This window comes from Gavialis gangeticus, unplaced genomic scaffold (assembly GCF_001723915.1).
Source record: "Gavialis gangeticus isolate Ggan-Ray unplaced genomic scaffold, GavGan_comp1, whole genome shotgun sequence".
NCBI lineage: Eukaryota > Metazoa > Chordata > Crocodylia > Gavialidae > Gavialis > Gavialis gangeticus.
Genome location: NW_017729032.1, coordinates 5,913,027 through 5,931,972, shown reverse-complemented (window position 1 = coordinate 5,931,972; position 18,946 = coordinate 5,913,027). Strand labels below are relative to the sequence as shown.

Sequence of the window (18,946 nt, the reverse complement as noted above, 5' to 3'; positions counted from 1 at the left end):
CTCAATGATTGTGTCTAACCTTTGTTGAATCCTGCCCACCCTGGGGCACTGTAGGGTCCACTACCCTCTGATTTATGCCTGTTATGTTCCAAGTATTAAAAGGTATATGGTTAAGGCCCCATTGGTGGTCTGGCTCTGCTCTATAGGGGGAGGAGAGTCCCTACACCTCCCACAGCGCTTGTGCACCTGCTTTGATCCCTTCAGTTGGAGAGGGGGTACCTCTTGGAGTACCGCCCGGGTTACACTACAAGACCAGCTCCCTGCTTCCAACAGATAATCTAGATTAAAGAGAGCAAGAGACAGATTAACCCTGGGCATGTCTACACCACAGTGGAAGTGTGTCCTGGCAGGGTTAGTGTCATTATTGGCATTTTAGAGATGTAGAAGCAGAGGCATAAGGTATTGGTATAGTATGCCTTGGAGGCAAGTATTAAGGATTCAAGTCTCTGGAGTCTCAGTCTAGTGTCCTGTCCAGTAGGTCACATTGCCTATAAACCTGACCGAAACATAGACCAAACTCGGTGTTCCAAAAAGACAAAGAATATACTGATAACCTCATAACTTAACACCCCCCTCCACCCGCCCCTGTCTCTGTGCTGGTTAGGATGCAGCAAGTGCAGCTGGATGGCTATTTAGGGGACAGCATGCCGAAATCAGGCACCCTCAATAAGGAAACCCCCGTTTTTCATCATCTCAAGTTAAAGCCTCAGCGAGAAGTTCTTGCCGAGTATAATTTCTCTACTGTGTGGGAAAGCAGGAGGCGGCTGGTGAGGGAGTGACCTAGGCTGGGCCTGAAGTATTTGAGTGAACAGAACTTTGCAGTCAACAGCTGAAACCAATAATTATGCCTTAAAAAATGCAAGCCTGCAGCAAGCACTGAATGGCGGAGAGGTTGTGTAGGGTTATCATAATACGTATCTTCCCTGGGTTATTTCTAAGCCGGAGGAAAGCCCTTCCTATGGCTGTGGCTGATCCCTCGCTTCAGGACTGAACTTTAGATTTCATCAGTGCTTTATCAGTGATAAATCAAGTGTCTCTTGAAGAGTCCTGTTAAACCACTAAGCACCAGGAATTCCAGCAGCTCAGCGAACAAGAACAAGGAGTGGGATCTCCGTCTGCAGCGGGGGAAATTACTTGGCAAAAGCTCTGTAGCCCAGGGTGATGCCATTCTTCCTTTCAGACAGAGCAAGAGCATTGATACTATCGGGCGTCCATTTACATACCTCCACCAATGCTTAACACGTTACACCTTGTGTTCAGGCTCTGCTACCACTTCAAAGCCCTCTTTCCCCTGGTATATTTTACCATCATCTACTATTTACAAGAGAGCAGCGCTCTCCTGCAAAACAGCATATCATAGGAGGGAAAAAATAAAGGTGAACAAAAATATCTATAATTAAGCATAATCGTTTCCCTCTCATATTGTACCATCTATCTGTCTGTCAGCCTGTCTAGCTTAGTCCCTATTAATCCTGCACTAAATAGCTGCTTATTGCCAAGAGGCCGGTCATAAATCAATTTTTTGGATGCAGCTTGTGCCCAGCTGGTCCCCCATCCAAAATGGTTCTCTCTGCCTATGCCCAGGGTTGTGTAGCTGGCATATTTAAAATTCAGACCTGCTGTAGCCTCCTTGACCTCAGCAGCTGGGGCTCTTAGCAGTGTTTCCCCTGACACTGTAAACCAAATCCAGCTGCAGGGTCTTGTGCCAGGGTGCCGCAGGTATGCTCTGCACTGATCATTAGGGTTGCAGAGACGTTTCCCTAAATATAAGGGATTCATCCCCCAAAGCAAGTATTTTTCATCACTGATTGCTTCCAGTATTCCTGTGTTATAAAAATATATAGAAACCAGGTCCAGGGTGAAGATGGGGAGAGGGGCTTGTGTGGTTTTGTAAGAAGAAAGCTTAAGAATGGATGAAAAGAAGAAAGGTAGTTGGGAAGCTTCTTTCAAATCAAGCAACTTGCCCTTTCATTGAAATAAACTATCATATATATTTCAATGAGCGTTTTGTGGCTAGTAGGTCCTGGGCATCTTTAATATTCACAGTGAGAGTACAATAAACCAGTGCTACTTTCCAATTGTCTCCTATAATGGCAGTGTCCGTTGAATCGTCGGGTGGGGATTTCTTGTGCTTTAAACAATACAATTCATTAGAAGCTCACTTTTCTCACAAACACTACTCTGCATACAGTATCATTGGGAAGAGATTTTTTTTTTTTATGAAATTAAAAAAAAAATATATTGATTTCTCCAAAGCCATAATGGTTTTTGGCTCGCTAGTGCATAACACAATACCCCTGCTGCATTTCTAACTGCAGGGGCCTACCGCTCACAGCTAGGGAAAATGCCTGCTTTCTATTTTACGGAGGGAAAAATCAAATAGCTTTTTAAATAGTTGAAAAACTCATATTGTAATCACTGAGTTGTTTTCCCTTAAAGAAAATATTTCTAAATGTTCTCATGAAAAACACTTGATTGATAGCCTTGGAGGCTGAAGTTCTCTGCTGCTTCACAGAACAAGTCTAATGTAGGCACTGGGGCTAGATACAGACATTTGAAAAGACAGTGGCAGAATTGATCTAGGGGACACGATTTTCTATAAGTGGCGTAGTTTAGATTGGTAGCACATTCGTCCCTTGGTGGGGGGCAGGGAGGGCTTAGACCAGGTTCCTGCATTTTTAACCCAGTCTATGTATGCTGAACTCCTGTTCTGTTATGGGTATAGACCAGTTTTATGTGGCGAACTTCTGTTCTGTTACAGGTATAGACTGGTTTCTGATCACTTATACCAGTAAAAGTGTAATGTCTGTGCTTGGCCTGGATGTGTAAGCCCCTCAGCCTGCTTTATGGGGTTCCTTGGGGTTAAGGTGGCTTAACCCCAAGGAACCACTGTTAGATCAATCTTGGTCTTTGCCAGCAAGGCAGCTAACTAATGTTAATTGTGGTGCTGGTACCTGAGAGACAGCTAATCGCATGTTTAGAAAGCACCAGATATGTTTAACATCGGTGCAAGACTACCAAGCTATCTTGACTACTCTTGTCATTGCTAACTTGTGTTGGATTTACTGATCTCCTGAAACATCTCATTCCTCACTGTCCATCTGCCATTTAAATAGATAGGGTAAAAGTCCAAAAAAGTGAAATATTAATTGTTTTTTTAAATGCTTATCAGTTATTGTTACATAGCAAACGTGATAAAGAGTGCTAAGTCACCACACATGTTCTCTAGGAACCTGAAACACGGTTGTCCCAGATTTCTGTAAAAATGGTCTTATTTAATTAAAATCAACTGTGATAACAGAGAACTGGAAAAAAGCTTTAGGTCTTATGTGTAAAAGACCAGTGAACTTCATATCAGTGCCAGGCCAAAAGAGTAATTACAGCAAGCATTATAAATCAGCCATATATACATAGGCAAAGATGGATGTAAAGAAAAAAATGTGCTATGTCAATCTGCTAGTATTTTTTGAGCATTTGAACAATATAGTGGATAAAGTTTATATTTTTTATCTGGACATTAACAAAAGTCTTTTAACAAGAGGCTGTTAAGGAAGCCTTCTGAAGAGACACAGGGACTGGTGGCATTCAGTGTAGCATTTAATGACTTGCAAAAACTGTGAACAGCAAGGTGGCACAAGGGCTAGGTACAGACATTGAAAAGGCCAGAGGAGGAATCAATCTGTTACATGGTTTTCTGTGCATGCACACGTGCACACACACACACGCATACACAAACACACACAGCATTTATGTACATATACACAACATTTATATCTATCCATAACATTTATATATATAATGTTACATACATGTTGTTATGTTCCACAGATGTATATAGGGTGTGTGTCTATATACACACACACATACATTATACTTAAGTATACTATATATACAATAAAATCTCTGTTATACGGTACTTCACCAACCGGAGTTTCTGGACGGCTGGCCAGACGCTGGGGTGGTGGAGCAGGCCAAAGCTCGCATGCAGTGGTCACCACCGCCCCCCACCACCCTGCACTGTCACAGCTCTGTGTGCAGCCATCACCACCACCCCTGCTCCATGTTATCTGAAAATCCTGCCGGGTTATTTCAGATAACCTCAGTTTTTACATAACTGGCAATCCCCTTACCCCAGGGATGCCAGGTAACAGAGATGTTACTGTAATATATATATTATCTATCTATCTATCAATCAAAACCTAAGAAACTCATTGCCACACACAGCTTTGAAGCTAAGAGTTGCAGGTTAACATGTTTCACAAAAGAAGACCTTTATATGAATATGGAAAACTTCCGTTGTCACCTTAGACTGCAGTTTAAATATGATTCCTTTAGGCATCATGCAAAATCCTACCACTTTCTCCAAGGCTTAGTATGAAACTTCCTCTGTGGTCAGGTTGGTCCATGTTTGACCATTCCTGGAAGATAATAGCCTGCATAATCCTTGGAACATGGTGTAATGTCTTGTGCTTATGTATGGAAGCATATAATATTACTGTCAGAGAGAGTATACTGGATTATATGGTCTATCGATCTGACCCAGTAGGGCTATTTCTATGGTTCTGCAAACAAAATCCAGTGGCTCTGGGAGTGGATTTTGCAGAATAATGGCTTTAAGTTTAAGCATCAATTTGAAATGTTTCTTAGTGCTGCAAAGGCTGCAGAGAGAGTAACTAAATTGTGGGCAATGACATCTCTCTGCAGGGCAGGTTTAGCAGCCATGCAGGTATCTAATGCTTTTACACCGTGTGCCAGGGATTATGCAGGCTATAATCGTCCGCATGAGCACTTTGTTTCTTCTGTGCAAGAGATCCCAGAGTTCTGTTCTAAAAACAAAATGAGCAGTCAATGCATGCATCACAATTTACCGAGTGGGGTTAATTTACTAAATAGCAAAGGATTTGGACCATTAATCTTGGGTCACATCCTCAGCGGGTGTAAATAGGTCTAGCACTGTCAGTGCTAATTGGCACCAAATGCATGCATGTATCCAAGTGTTATTATCTCCTTCTCTCTCTCATTTGCTACCTTCTATTTCACTTATTATTGATGCTGTCCTGGAAGAAGCATGGCTCTGTCATGTCTAAGAGTGCTGATCAGTGATCATTCATAATTCTAGTAAGCGTGACATGAGAGACTTGTCAGTTCGTCTCCTTCTTAAAGGGTGCGTTTACATGAGACACTTAATGTGCCTAATAACACTGAGCAGTAGCATGGTGGGCAAAAACCATGCTAATATGATACTGTGCAGTAGTATTAGGCTATTGCGCAGTAAGCATCACTAAAAGCCTGCATGCTGGCGGTACTGCTCAGTAACTCTAGTTACTGTACATTTAGTTAGTACTTTGTTAAGCAAGTACTAAATTAAATGCACAGAAACTACTGCGCATTAATGAACATGTAGACATGCCCAGTGAGACACCTGCTTGCAAGAACGGTTTCCGAACTTATCCACGAGAAGCCAAAGACCTGTAGGTTTTAATTTTGTCTTCAATTATTATTCCTGAAAACTAAGCCAAGTGGAGCATTGTACTCACAGCTCTTGAACACAATAAGATCAACACAGCAGCAACAAACATATTGATCAAGCAGTTCAGCAAGAAAAGTCATTGGAGAGAGCAGGTGCTTGGCTGTTGTTAAAGCAGAAGTGGCTACTATTTCGGGAAGATTTGTGAGCCACCCCCTATTATTATTTTTTTCCTGTGATGTGGAAATAAATGTATTGGTTCCATTATAAGAGTGTTTTCCATCCTGGGGCCTAAGCCAAACTGCGAAGAAAATGGAATCGCTCAACCATAGTTGTATGGTATTGAATCTTTCACTGCAGATGCAGTCAAAACAGTAAAGTTCTGTATATCTTACCAGCTTATCCCTGTGCCCATAGCTGGATCTAGGATTTTGAAAAGGTGGGGGCATGGCTGCAAACTTCTGGGCTCCCAGTGTCCCCCTCCCTGCACCTTGTTTCACTCCGCAGCCCCCTCCAGCTCGAGCCACTCCACCAGGCACCGCATAGTGTCAAACTGGAGCTGGAAGACATGCCAGTGGCTGCACTTCCACGCAGCTAGATCCAAGCAAGACTTTGGAGGGAAAGGGGGTGAGGAGCAACCAGAGGCCCCCGGGCTGGCAAAGGGCACCCGGGGTGGGGGGGCTCAGCAAGGAGCAAGTACCGAAAGGGGGAACCTGCTTGCCACCGCCTCTCTCCCTAGCTCACCTGGGGGTTGAGGGGGCCGCAGGCCCACTCCTACCCAATTCAAGCCGAAGACGGCAAGGAGCAGTTGTTTGGGGTGCTGGGCTGAGGCAGGGAAAGGAGAGGCAGCCAGCAAGTCTCTTCTTCATGTACCTGCTTCCTGCCCAGCCATTCTGGGTGTCCAGCACCAGCTGGACCAGGGACTCCAGCTGCATCTCCCCTGTGGTCCGAGCTGTTACTCAGACTCCCCCCAGGCATCCAGGGCCCTAGGGAAGCAGAACTGGTGCCATGTCTTTCAGAGAGCTCACTGCTCTCTACACCACCACCCCATCCCCAGATCAGCCCTGGCCTATGCCCTTAATGCAGACAACAATAGGAATGGCTCATATATACAGGGCCATACAGCTGTTTACTGGCCCGAGCTTTTTCCATTTCTGTGATAATTTGGCTCAGCATCAAGAAAACTTGCACCCTGCCACCACCACCACTTGAAGAAGCCAGAAACCAAAAAAAATGGGGAGTGGGGAGGGGACGGCCCCGGACAGCAGAGTACAAAGGAGAGGTGGGAAAATAAGGCTACGAATGTGTACGGTGAACCGAGAACAGAGAAGGAGGGTATGCTGGCTGGTTGCTGTGCCCCAGCCCACCCGTGCCCTTGTTATACAGGTAGAAAAGGCTCTACAGAAGGGAACATATTCTTCCAGACCAGAGTTCACCTGTTAAATCCCTACCTGTGTTGGAGGCAGCAGGAAGTTACCACAGCCCAGACCTGCTCACACGTACACAGCGGCATACGCAGCTGCTTCTATACAGCCCAGTTCTGCTCTCACGCCACACTGGCGTAGATATGCTGATTGGACTGGAGCTATCCCTGACAGACATTTGCATAAGTGAAATGAGAACCTGGCCCTTGATATGTTTAATTAAAAATATATACCCAAAAAGGGAGTCTGTTTTGAAACTCAGGAACAGATCCTACTCTACTTATTAGAGGCCTAAGGCCTAAGTGGACTTACCTGCCAACATGTGAACTTATTCTACCCTGCTTTAGTCCCTGGAAAACTGTGAATACAAAAGGTGGGTGGGTCCCTCTTTTCCTCACTGCTTTTCTGTCCCTTAGTCCAAAGGCTCAGTTTATGGTGTAACAAAAAAATGCAGTCATTAATAGAGATTTCCAGGGACTAGAACAGAGTGGATGGGATAGGATCGCACTTTGGCATCCGTGTCCACTTCAGGGGCCGGATGGGTAAGTAGAGTAGTATCTGCCCAGAGTGTTTGTAGACCCCCGTACAGTAGAAAGGCTCCTATGTTTCAAATATCCAAAACAAGATGGATACTCATAGGTCTCGCAAAATCCAAATAATATGTCATTTAGCTACTGCTGACTCCAGTGCAGCAATTAACAAAGCACCACAAATTTGTAGTTCTGTATTGGTACCACCTAGGCTGCTGATTCTGCAATACTATTATTTAGAAAGGATAAAGCATAATGGGAGCTGTAGATCTTGTTAAACGAGCAGCTATAACTATTACAAAATAGCCAAGTTAATTTTTCCTCAGTTAGAAGCACAAGGAAAATAATCTGTCGCTTTCCCTTGATTAGAAAGATCTGTGGGGGGAGCTCAGATAAAACCTAGACAATAGTGGTGATTGTTAAGCTTTTTCTTCATCAAGTTGATAGGCTCTGAATAAAAGCCTGGTTTACATTAGTGTTCCCACTTTACAGGTAGGGGAACAAGGTACAGACAATTGGCGATTTGTCCAAGTCATTCCAAAATGTCTTTGACACGTCCTGAGCACTTATGTAGTAGTAGTGATAGTAATTACGATAGCAGTCTGTGGACTGACCTGATGATCTTTCTTTTTGAAGATTGTTTCTGGGACATTTTGTTTTTATTTCCCTCTTCTGAATTGGGCTTAGTAGTGGTGAAAGAAGTATTGTGTTTGGGGATCTAAAGACTTTCCAGACGTATATAGCTGCTAAGCGATGTTAGTATCTGGTTGATATTTAATACATTTGTTCGGATGTAATTGAGAGCACACCCACCATAAAAGGACAAATTCAAATGGTAACACTGCAACAGCATGATTGCTTTTCCCATTATTTATCCTTACAACAGAGATAACCTTTTCCTTATTGAAATATAATTGCTTAGGGAGATAGTTGTTTTAAAATGGAATTAGTAGCGCTAGCTAAACATTTGGAAGGAACTTGCCGTAATAACCCTTTTTTCTGTCAACCTCTCTAGAGCATCGTGTCACTCATACTTTAAAATTAATTGAAAATTGAAAACTGAACAACAGCTAATCTTTAGGCTTGTTAGAGCACGTCCCTGATATTATCTTGAGTGTAAAAACCATAACTGGAGTTCAGCAATCTACTTCCAGCACTTACCCCACAACAATATTGGAGAGGGTTTCCCCCACATGCATATTTAGAAGAGGAAATAGCTATCGCAACTGTTGCTTTGTGTGTTTGGAAGACATTGCATTGGAACATCGGTCACTGAAGTCCCGTGTATATGAGAGGTGAGCTGCCTCATTATTTTTGGCAAATCTGTGACAAGACTCAGGATTAAAGCCTGCAGGTTAAATTCTACTCTCTGTTGCTGGAAACCTGGTTTATATTGCCACGTGTGAGAAGGCATGCATCTTTCCCAGAAAAAGTTGTATTCTGATCCCATAAAAAGCATACAGAAATATATTTATAGCTGGAAATGAAGGTATTGATCTTGCAATTCAAATCATTAAGGCTCCTTTGAGGCATAAAGATCTTTCTGTTCAGGTCTGTTGGCAAGGCCTGGACTTTAAAATACAAAGGAAGCAATGAAACCACATGGAACAGTAAAGCATATGGGTGAGATCCAAATCATTCACTTAGGTGCCTAGTAGGACTTAGGTGGCATTGAGGCTCCTGGCTGCTGACCTGGATCAACCTGGGTCTGGTATTCAGAGGGTGCATCTACACATGCAAGTAATGTGAAGCGTGAAACTCCAGTGCTTATTGTGCCAGAGTTTATTGCTCCCAGGCACACCATTTGAACATGTGCCCAGGATTGCAGCATGTTGAGCTGGGTCAGAGCAGCCCTGGCTAGCAGTGGGCCTGGGGATCAGCCTGCCAGTCCAGGGCTGCTCAACATGCTGTGGAGGGGTTGATTGGTGCACGAGTGTGTTTCAGGGCTGGGTGTCTTTGCGCCCCAGCCAGCGGGGTCAGCGTCTACACATGGGCTGAAAAACTCTGCAGCAAGGTAGTACTTTTATGTACTCCTGCTGCAGAGTTGATTTAGTTTCCTGCCAAGACATTTACTGTGAAGTTTATTAGGCAGCAGTAAATGTCTCTTGTAGACACACCCAGAGAGAACTTGAACTTGTCTTGAGGCCCAAATTATTGGCTTAACGGTTGGATGGAAGGAGTAAGAATTGATGAGGGGTTACAAGTTTTCCATATCTAAGTACACCACAATCCAGATCCAGCCCAGATCAGTAAAGGTCACTTAACCTGTAGTTTGTTTGCACATTCTGGTCTGTATGTCCCTACATAATGAGTTGGTGTTGTCACTTCAGCCACTGTTTATTGGGCTGCATTGCTGGCAGTCAGTAAAAGTGCTAACTGGTTGTGAAGGCTGAACTCCAGGAGTGATTTTTTCCTCTGAGGGTTCAGGAGGATCAGTGGGGCACCCTGGCGAAGTGGCCACTGCCACTGTGTGGATTGCACTTGTTGTGTAGATAATGAGTGGATGTCCATGTCATCGGGTGGGAATTTAGCACCTCTCATCTTGGGATTCTTTTGCACTCGCTCTCCCCCATTCTCTCCCTGCACCCCTGACCTTGGTAGTCTCTGTCCTCTGTGTTTTTTAACAGTACCTGTAGCTGCCTGTAGACGTGCTGGTTCACTTTCTAATTAGAACATGTCAGATCAGACTCGATTAATCGAGTCGGCTCTGCATTCGAATTAGAACGCTCCAATGTGGCCTCACCATCATGTGTATAAGCCCCCATGGATTTAAAAATGGCTACTGAGGCATATTATCTGTATCTTGTTGAATGAGGTTTAGATAAAGCATCCCAAAGTCATTTTGAAACCCACCGGGGCTTAATACACATGACAGTGAGGTGTTTTAATTAGAGCTGCTCTCTGGGAGCCTCTCTAATTAAAACATCACCCCCGCTACACACACACACACCGAGCACATATGTAGGCAGCCTTTGTTACTTCTCCCCGCTCCGTCAGCAGAAGAAGCAACTGCAGTTTCCTTCAGTAGGTGATCTATTGGAAGCATCCTCTCCTTGTGTTGTAGGCTGGCACCAAGACCACTTGGGAAAAGGAAAACTGGAGAATGAGAGAATGCATAATGCATTCGTGAACTAAAGGTGAAACCACGAGCCACGTTATGGTGTAGACAAGTGGCTACAACGCAGTTGAGGTAACTCATTACAGATCTAGAGGCGTGTTTAACGCAGCTAACCCAGCTGCAACTGCTTACCTCATTGTTTGGACTGTAGGGCCACTTCACGCCCATATGGACTGTGGGCTACACAAGCTGGCATACCTACCTTACTGGGCCATCTAGACTTGGAAGGCTCTTTGACCCGTTCCACTGACAAGCAATTATCCAGAAAAGTGATTTTCTAAGGCTACTTGTCTGTGTCACAGCTCATCAGTATGAGTAAGGGGCTCCCAAGCTGGGCCTGTGTGACATCCCTTATGCTGGCATCTAGTTTTAAAATGAATTCAGCTATTTTAAGCCCCGGCCCTTTGAGATGCTGATTGCCCATGGATGTCAGCATCTCTCACGAGCCGCTCTGGGCCTGTCAGGATTGGCCATCAGAGTGCCTTTTTTTGAGAGAGACGCCTTTAATTAGGTCCCATGCTCACTCCTGGGATTTATTAAGCAGAAATCTGTGATCCAGAAAACATTTCCAATATCAAGACTAATTCAGTGCCACAATGTCAGCCAAGGCAAACAAAGCACAAGGGGGAAGAAGCAAACTCCGGAAACAGAATGTGCTTATTGATCACACATCTGCTACTTGGCTCCAGGTCTCTCACTCAAAAAGACATTCTCCAATAAACTTGATCAAACAAATCCCCTCTCCATGGATAAAGGAGAACAACTCCTTGGGTGGGCTGGGCATTACCTGTCCTCCATGAAGCAACCTGGTACACAGACGTGTGCTATGTAGCAGTGAAAGGCCTATTTTCACCCCCTTTGAGATCAGTTGATAGATTCTTCACTGACTCTGTGAAGATTTAGGTCAGGTCTTGAGTATCTTCTTGTGCTTTTCTGTTTTTTGAAAAGGAAAAGACCTCGGCAAATGTATTTCCTCACTTTGTACTTTTCAAGTGGAGGGTGAATTTTCCACCAAAGCAAAAGTATTACACTCAAAACACGTCTCTTTCCTTCTTCATTCAGCGTAGACAATATGCTGTTGAAGTTTCAAAACCCTGCTAAAAACAAGGATTGATTTCTTATGTTCAGATTGGAGCACAAATATCTTGTGTTTATTGCTTTTCATTTTCTTTTTGCAGCTAGTTCGGTATTAAAAAAAAAAAACACAAACCAAAAAAAACCTCTTCAAGAAGTAAATCTTTTCCAAAAAAAATCTTCAGTCATTCTTACTTAAAGAAACCCAAGCTAAATGTATCTCCAGCCTGGTTTTTTCTCTCTTCCCTTATCTTTAAAAATATCTTATGCTGTACTATAAATAACCAGCTGAAAGAAAAAGGAGGCTTCATGCAGAGGAGTAAAGAAACAGCAGTAGTTGTCCTTAATCATGTTCAAATACAAACATCAAGAATGAATGAAGGCCCCTCCATGCATTTTAGGGCTGAACAGGATGGAATAAATCCACGGGGATTTACATTTGAGACCTCGGTGTCAGCATGCATTACTGAAGGATCTGAGAGATGCTCTTAAGATATTTTTAAATAACCAAATGAAATGGCTCCCTTTGGCATGATAGTGTATGCCCCTAGTCTTCCAGGCTCTTGAGAAGCAGGGGAGGAGGACAGGGAACCAGGGTTCTTCTTCCAGCTCTGTTGCCAAATCCCAGGGTGACCTTAGACCATGGGAGGGCAATTGTTCGGGGTGGAGGGCCTCTGCTGGGCGGCAGGGCAGGGTTGCTTCCACCCAGCAGCCCTCGCGATGCCTTGCGGTGATGGAGTCCAGTCCTGCAGACCTTGGGCACTGCCTGCCAGCAGAGACCGGGGCCCCAGCACAGCTTTCCTGGGGGCTGCAGGGATGGACTCCTTCTCCTAGGCTGCTGCGCAGTGCCGGGTGGGCAGGCAGGTTGCACCGCTTCCTCCCAGCATCCCTCATGGCACCAAGAGAGGCTGGACCTTGAACTGCCACCAGCACCACTCACCAGCAGAGGCCAGGGCCCAAGTACAGCTCACTCAGGTCCTGCCATGTGGTGCCACTGCCTGCACCACGCGCCTGCAGGCCAGATGAAATCAACTGGTTAGCTGGATCCAGGTCACGGGCTGTATTTTCCATACCTCTGCCTTAGACAATTAACGTAGGACTCGAACTTTCAAGGGTCTCAGGAGTGTAAATTAGTGTGTAACAATTCCTACCTCACATGGATATTCGGTGACTGCAAGCGAGTGTGCAAATTTTGTAAAGGTATCCAGGTTGTAGCCGTACTGGTCTGGAGGCAGAAGGAATCAGAACTGGGGGTGGAGGTCATATCTTTTATTAGACCAGCTAGATTTTTGCAAAGAAAAAGGCTTTAATTGCAAGCTTCTGGGCACAGACACTCTTCTTCAGACACAGGAGAAAAGATTGCAAAAATTCTCCTGGGTAGAAATGAAAGTTCATCTTTCATAGGAGAGTTGAAGGTGGTAATATCTCCTGTGTCGAACAGGTCATTTTATATGCAGATTAGGCTCTGAAAAAAGTCAGAATAGTCTGTTTACCTCCAAGTTGTTTGGTGGTAAGCAGGATGTATTCATATTTCCTCCTGGTTATGGTGTTTCATATTTCACAGAGGAGTAAATAGATGGACAGGCATTTCTTATGTGGAAAGGTGTCTCTGAGCTCTGTGATGATGCAGATTGCCTCGAATAAAGGCAGGAGCAGGGTCTCAGGTTTCAGATGGTCAAACTTGCTTCCTCCTTGTAAAACGTAAGAAATGCCTGCCCCGAAAACGTAAGAAATGCCTGCCCTGAAAAGCATTCCATCTTTTTACTCCTCTGTGAAATGTGAAACACCATAACCAGGAGGAAATATGAATACATCCTGCTTACCACCAAACAACTTGGAGGTTAACAGACAATTCTGACTTTTCTCAGAGCTGTTCCCAACAGGAGATTTCACCACACCTTCACCTCTCCTATGAAATATGAACATTCATTTCTACCCAGGAGAACTTTTACAATCTTGTCTCCAATGCTCCAAGGAGGGTGTTTGTGCCCAAAAGCTTGCAATTAAAGAATTTTTTTGCAAAAATCTCATTGGTCTAATAAAGATATCACCTCTACCATGAGTCCTGATTCCAAATTTTGTAAATGGATACATGATGGCCACCTTTAAAGTGAATGCAGTCCCCTACATGGACATAGTTGAGTGGGGCAAGTGTAGAGCCGTGGCCCAGTCCTCCTTCTTTCCAGGATGACTACACTAAGCCCAAGGACGCTGGCTCTTGCACTGTTGTAGCCAGGGGCAGATTTAATGCATGGCCCCGTGGGGCCCAGCTCCAGGGGCCCCTGCCAATCAGGTGCCCCCTGGGGTACCAGGGGCATCACAGTCCAGGCAGACAATCTGGCCATGGGAATCTGGGGCAGGCAGCATGTGCCTCCTCCCCTCCAGGTGCACCAGGGCCAGAGTGTAGGGGCAGGCACGAGGCTCCATGTGGGTAGCAGTGGCTTCCTGGGGCCATCTGTTGACAGGAGGCCCCTGGGTGGCCCTGCCCGCTCTCAGCCACCTGCAGGCAGCACTGCTGGGACAGGATGGGATGGGTCAGCCCCGCCGTGCCAGGGCCAGCAGAGCGGCGGGCAGGCAGCCAGGGGTGGCGTGGAGCTCATGCCCCATCTTCCCCTGCAGACCCCAGCCCCAGCCCCAGCTCTGGCTTATCCCACAGCACTGGAGCACCGCAGCCCTGGGTGCACAACACTCGCTGGGCAGAGGAGCCACCTTCACTTAAGTGGTGCTCGTACCCCCTGAATCTCCCTGGGCACACTGAGGAAGCTGGGCAGGCCCAGCTGCAGCCCCCTGGCACATGCAAAGGAAACCTGCCTTGGCCCGGTGGAGGGCCTCCAATTCCCTGTTCGCCCAGGGCCCCAAAAAATCTTAAAACGCCACTGATCATATCAAGGGTCTGTCTTTCAGTGCTGCTCCCTTGACTCCTATAGATGTTGCTCATTATACCTCCACACCAGCAAGTTGAGGCAGTAGATTTCCCTGGCATCCTTCAGCATCCCAAGGACCAGGACCGAGTTTGCAGGCATTGAAAAAGTGCAATAAGTACTTGACTGCTTTGTTGTAACGCCCATGAAGCACAGCCCAGCCTTGTCTGCCTCTGCATGGGAGACATATTATAGCAGGAAATAATTACCCAGATGATGGGTAAAGATGGTAAGATCTGTGTGAAATCTTCTTGTTGCTTTGTCTATCTCAGATTGGAGGGGATTATAGCGTAATTTTATAGAATCGCGACTGATACAGTATAATGCTTATATGCCATGGTGCCCACATTCACTCCTATCAGCTTGTCACCATGGAAGTAGGTCATTTTAATTCTGATGAAGTTAAAATGAACTTTACTTCCCTTTCAATACGGGTAATGTAACAGTTACCAGCTGATTGAGGAAAACATTACCAAGGACCCGTTTAATTGATTTGAATGCATGTATGTTTTCTATTGGTTTAGTTTGAGGGCATTTTTAAACAAATAGCACTGTCATTGTGAGCCTTAATTAGATAATAAATTAATAGATAAATGGATTAGAAAGTTCAGTATGGCTTTCACAATCGCAGCTCGCAGCATAAAAAGGAGGCGCTTGGTATTGGCAATGCTAATAAATGGCGTGAGGAATGCGCTTGGAAAGGATGATGATGTAGCAATTGGAAGGGCTGGGGAGGACAATTTTCTCTCCCTTGCCCAAATGTATTTGGAAAATCAAGGTGCTTCTTTGCTTTAGATCTGTCTCTACAGAAGACAGGGTCATGCCGATCCTAAAGGGTAAAAATGTCAGCTCCATCACATACCTGAAATCCTGCAGATTTAATGTGTGTTTCATGAAAAATTTGGCCAGCACACAGGAGATAGGCTGCAGAGAGGTTAGCATGCAGATCTGCAGAAGCAAGCATTAGATGGGGGCAGGAAACTATGTAGCAATGGAAGAATGTCTTGAAATGGAGGCTGGGTTCGGTTTGGATGGGACACATACACGCTTCATCGGCTCATTTAGGCAGTGTAAGCAAAATGGGTCTAGAAACTCCACGTAACCACAGGCCTTCCTGTGAATTTTTCGGTGGCTTATTTGATCCTGTCAAGGCTCAGGTACCAGCGGCTGTACCTGGGACCTAAATTCTGACCGTTGGTGAACTGCAGTAACTCAGTGGAGCTAAACAGCAGATTGAGAGTGGTGCAAATGGTCACTGGAGTTACTCCAGATTTGCACCAGTCCTACTGAGATCAGGATCAGGGGCATATTTTTAAAGGCATAACGGGTGGTGACTATTTATGGGAATGGTGGCGTTTGAGAGCTAAGTGCCTACACTATCTAGAGTTGCTATGTTGCGGTCTGCCACTAGAATGAGTGTCGTTCATGGAAATGGTTTGCAGCCTGCATTATGCTAAACAAAATCACTTTGTTTATAATTTTTATTGCGAGACTTGAGAACAGAGATTTTCTGAAGATACTTTTACTGGAAGACCGCTATGCCTAAATTGGTGTGAGTAGTGAAAGGACCTCAGCTGAACAGAAGGAAAGGCAGCTGAATAAGAGCTGTTTACTTTCCTCCTTATATTTTTGATTCAGAGAGTCTCTCTTCCTCTTCCACTTTAGCTTTTGCCTGTAATTCCAAAGGCTTTCAAAGTTATATGAGCTCCACCAGCCATCAGCCCACTCTTTGTTAAAAAATAGCCATTGCAATACAAAGACCCCTTGATGGAGCATTACGTTAGGTATTTTCTTTTCTGGAGAAATTCAAATACAGTGGACTGGATTTTGTTTTACTTCTGCAAGGGATTAAGGTTCCATCAGATCAGGGGTCAAGGTTATGAAAAGTCAACAGTGTACTTGCCTCCTCGGCTAAACCATTAATAGTCTGATTAGCAATCTGCCTGAGGTGAAAAATGTTCCTGCACAAACTACTGTAATTACTGACTGCATGTTGCATGGTGGAGGCCTCATCACTTGAGTAATTTAAAGCTGGAGAGAACAAAATACTTGAGAATACATCACAGGGCACAATCACCGTTGCTCTTGGGGTAGAAAGGGATGGGCAGCCTGACCTAATAAGTCTTTTTCATCTCTAATTTCTATTAACAGTGACTTGTATCAGTCAAGTGTCTAATTAGTGACTTGCCTCCATCAAAAAGGGCCACCTCTCAAAAGATTCAAACCAGCTGAGAGGCTAATATGCTGTCCATTTAGTCTGATATGGGGAGGAGAAAGGAAAAAAAACTTCTGCTGTAGGATTTGGCAGCAAAAACAGACTGTGTAAAAAACAACTCAGGTTTAAGTTAAGTTAGCAAGGAGAGGTCAAGTCAAAGGGGAGAGACCTATGGCCTGTATAATAATGCCTGGGCCCTTGTGTCTCAGCAGACTTGAAAAATGCAGTAATGGAATTATGTGTTGTGTTTTCTACTTTTATTTTATTTCACTTTGCTGTGAGAACAGAGTCAGCACTCCAATTCATTTAGGCCAGCTTTACAGACATTGTACTTTTGCTCCTATCTTGCTTCTTCATTTTCTAGTGGGTTGAACTGATGTTAATCAGGAAGGCTCCAGCTTGCCTTCTTCCTGCTGTCTGCAAAATTTTACATAAAGTAATAGAGTTGGAAGATAGGTTATAGCCCAGCATGCAGAGATTGGGGTCTCGTCAAAAGGAAGAAAAGCTGAGAGAAACTTTGATCAGAGCTCAGTCTCCTGAATCAAAATGACAGCTAGCTTCATTGGATTTCGGAAAGGCAATAAAAAAAAAAAAGTGGGTCCTATTGTGAATAAATTGCTTGCTTCACTTCATGCATAGCGATGTCTGTTGTGATTTCTATTGTAATTTCTCTCTAATTGTGTAAGTTACTTGCCATGAAATTCTGTACAAGAAAGCATCGGGTTAGGCATTGTTCTCTTGTTCGGTTTAAGACATATGTTCTCCTGCAGGTAGCATAAATCAACGTGTGTAATAAATTCATGCACTGAGTCCTCAAGTGTCACACATGGCCACAAACTGAGTTTTATCAGAAGTTGAACTTCACATGGTCCTTTTCTGCCCATAAAGGTAACATTAAGTAATTTCCTGTTCTCATAAGATATTACCCTTTTTTGTTCAGGGCTTACTCTTGCTCCCAATATAAAATCAAGAGCAGGCTTTCCCCCACTGACCTCAATGGGGCCCTGAATTCATAAAGCCACATAATTCAGGTGGGTTTGCTTTGGTGTAATTACCTGAATTGTATGCACCTGCTTGAATTGGCATGGCAGGATCAGGCTGGTGTTCCCCCCATGGAGTTAATAGAAGAGAATGTATTTGATTAGCACCACGGTCATCTTCACTTCGTACCTGCCCCCCTGCATCCTCCTGTCCCCAAATCCCATCTTACAAAGATGTCTGGATCTGCACATTCAAACCATCTGCAGGAATGAAAGCTGTTACTGGAATCCCATAAATCAGAGAGACTGTTTGACTGAAACACTCATGACATCAGCCTCGCCATTGCTACCACTTGGGCTGGGGAAAAAAGTGCTAGTTCGAGTGTGCACCCTGCTTGGGACTCTGCTCTTTGCCCTTCCCTTTACAGTGGCCTGAACTAGAACCGTGGGTGCAAATACTGTTAACCTTTGACAAGATGTATATTAAAAGTCTGCATCTGTGTCCAGAAGTTTGTGTCCAGTTCAGACTTGGACAGGGGAAAGTTGCTGGGGTAAAATATCCCAGCTGACCTAATGGGCCTTTGCCCTTCTTCTGATTCTGTTACCAAACACCTGGGTTTTCCTGGACATGTCGTCTTTTTGAGTCCTACGATCTCCGTCCGGGCTGTTTTTTGAAATAGAAACCAATGTCTGAGATTCTGCTCTGCTCCGCTGGGGAGAGCAGGGGGAGGGCAATTGGGGGCAGAGGCAGAGCTGGGGGAAGCTATCCAGGCGCTGGGGCTGCAGCAGGGTGGGGGAGGCCCCTGCCCCTCCAGCACAGGAAGGGGGCAGGAGGGGCTCTTTGAGGGCAGCACTGTGGCCAGGCTGGTGCCTGTGCTTGCAGGGGCTGGGTGGCCCCAGGAGATGCTGCCCAAGGGCCGGAGGTGCAGTGGGCTGTGGGTTGGGAGTGAGGGGCACCTGAAGAGCCACGGTTCTGCTGGTGGCTAGAAGAACTGGGGCTCATCTAGGTCCCTTTCAATGAACCAAATGCATCTGGGCCTGGAGGACAAGTGAGGAGGGCACCCTAGAGCTCGAGTGCAGCAAGGGTAGTGCAGGCACCAGCAGTGCTATGGCCACCCCTGGACCCCAAACCTTGCTGCAGGCTGGCTCTGGGGTGGGTGTCCAGCACCATAGGCTGTCCCATTTCTCCTGCAGGTGTAGCCAGAGCATTACAACAA

The 18,946-nt window shown here is 45.1% G+C and overlaps 1 protein-coding gene and 1 long non-coding RNA gene across 6 annotated transcripts in view; both read left to right on the top strand.

Annotated features, from left to right (window-relative positions):
• LOC109302464 overlaps positions 1 to 3,583 on the top strand; it is a 14,047-nt gene extending 10,464 nt beyond the window's left edge. Inside the window, exons 2-3 of the long non-coding RNA XR_002098789.1 lie at positions 400 to 405; positions 3,573 to 3,583. This is a non-coding gene — a long non-coding RNA (uncharacterized LOC109302464). The remainder of the gene's footprint in view (positions 1 to 399; positions 406 to 3,572) is intronic.
• Positions 1 to 18,946, top strand: part of TENM4 (teneurin transmembrane protein 4) — an 894,317-nt gene that overhangs the window by 486,026 nt on the left and 389,345 nt on the right. The window lies entirely within an intron of this gene.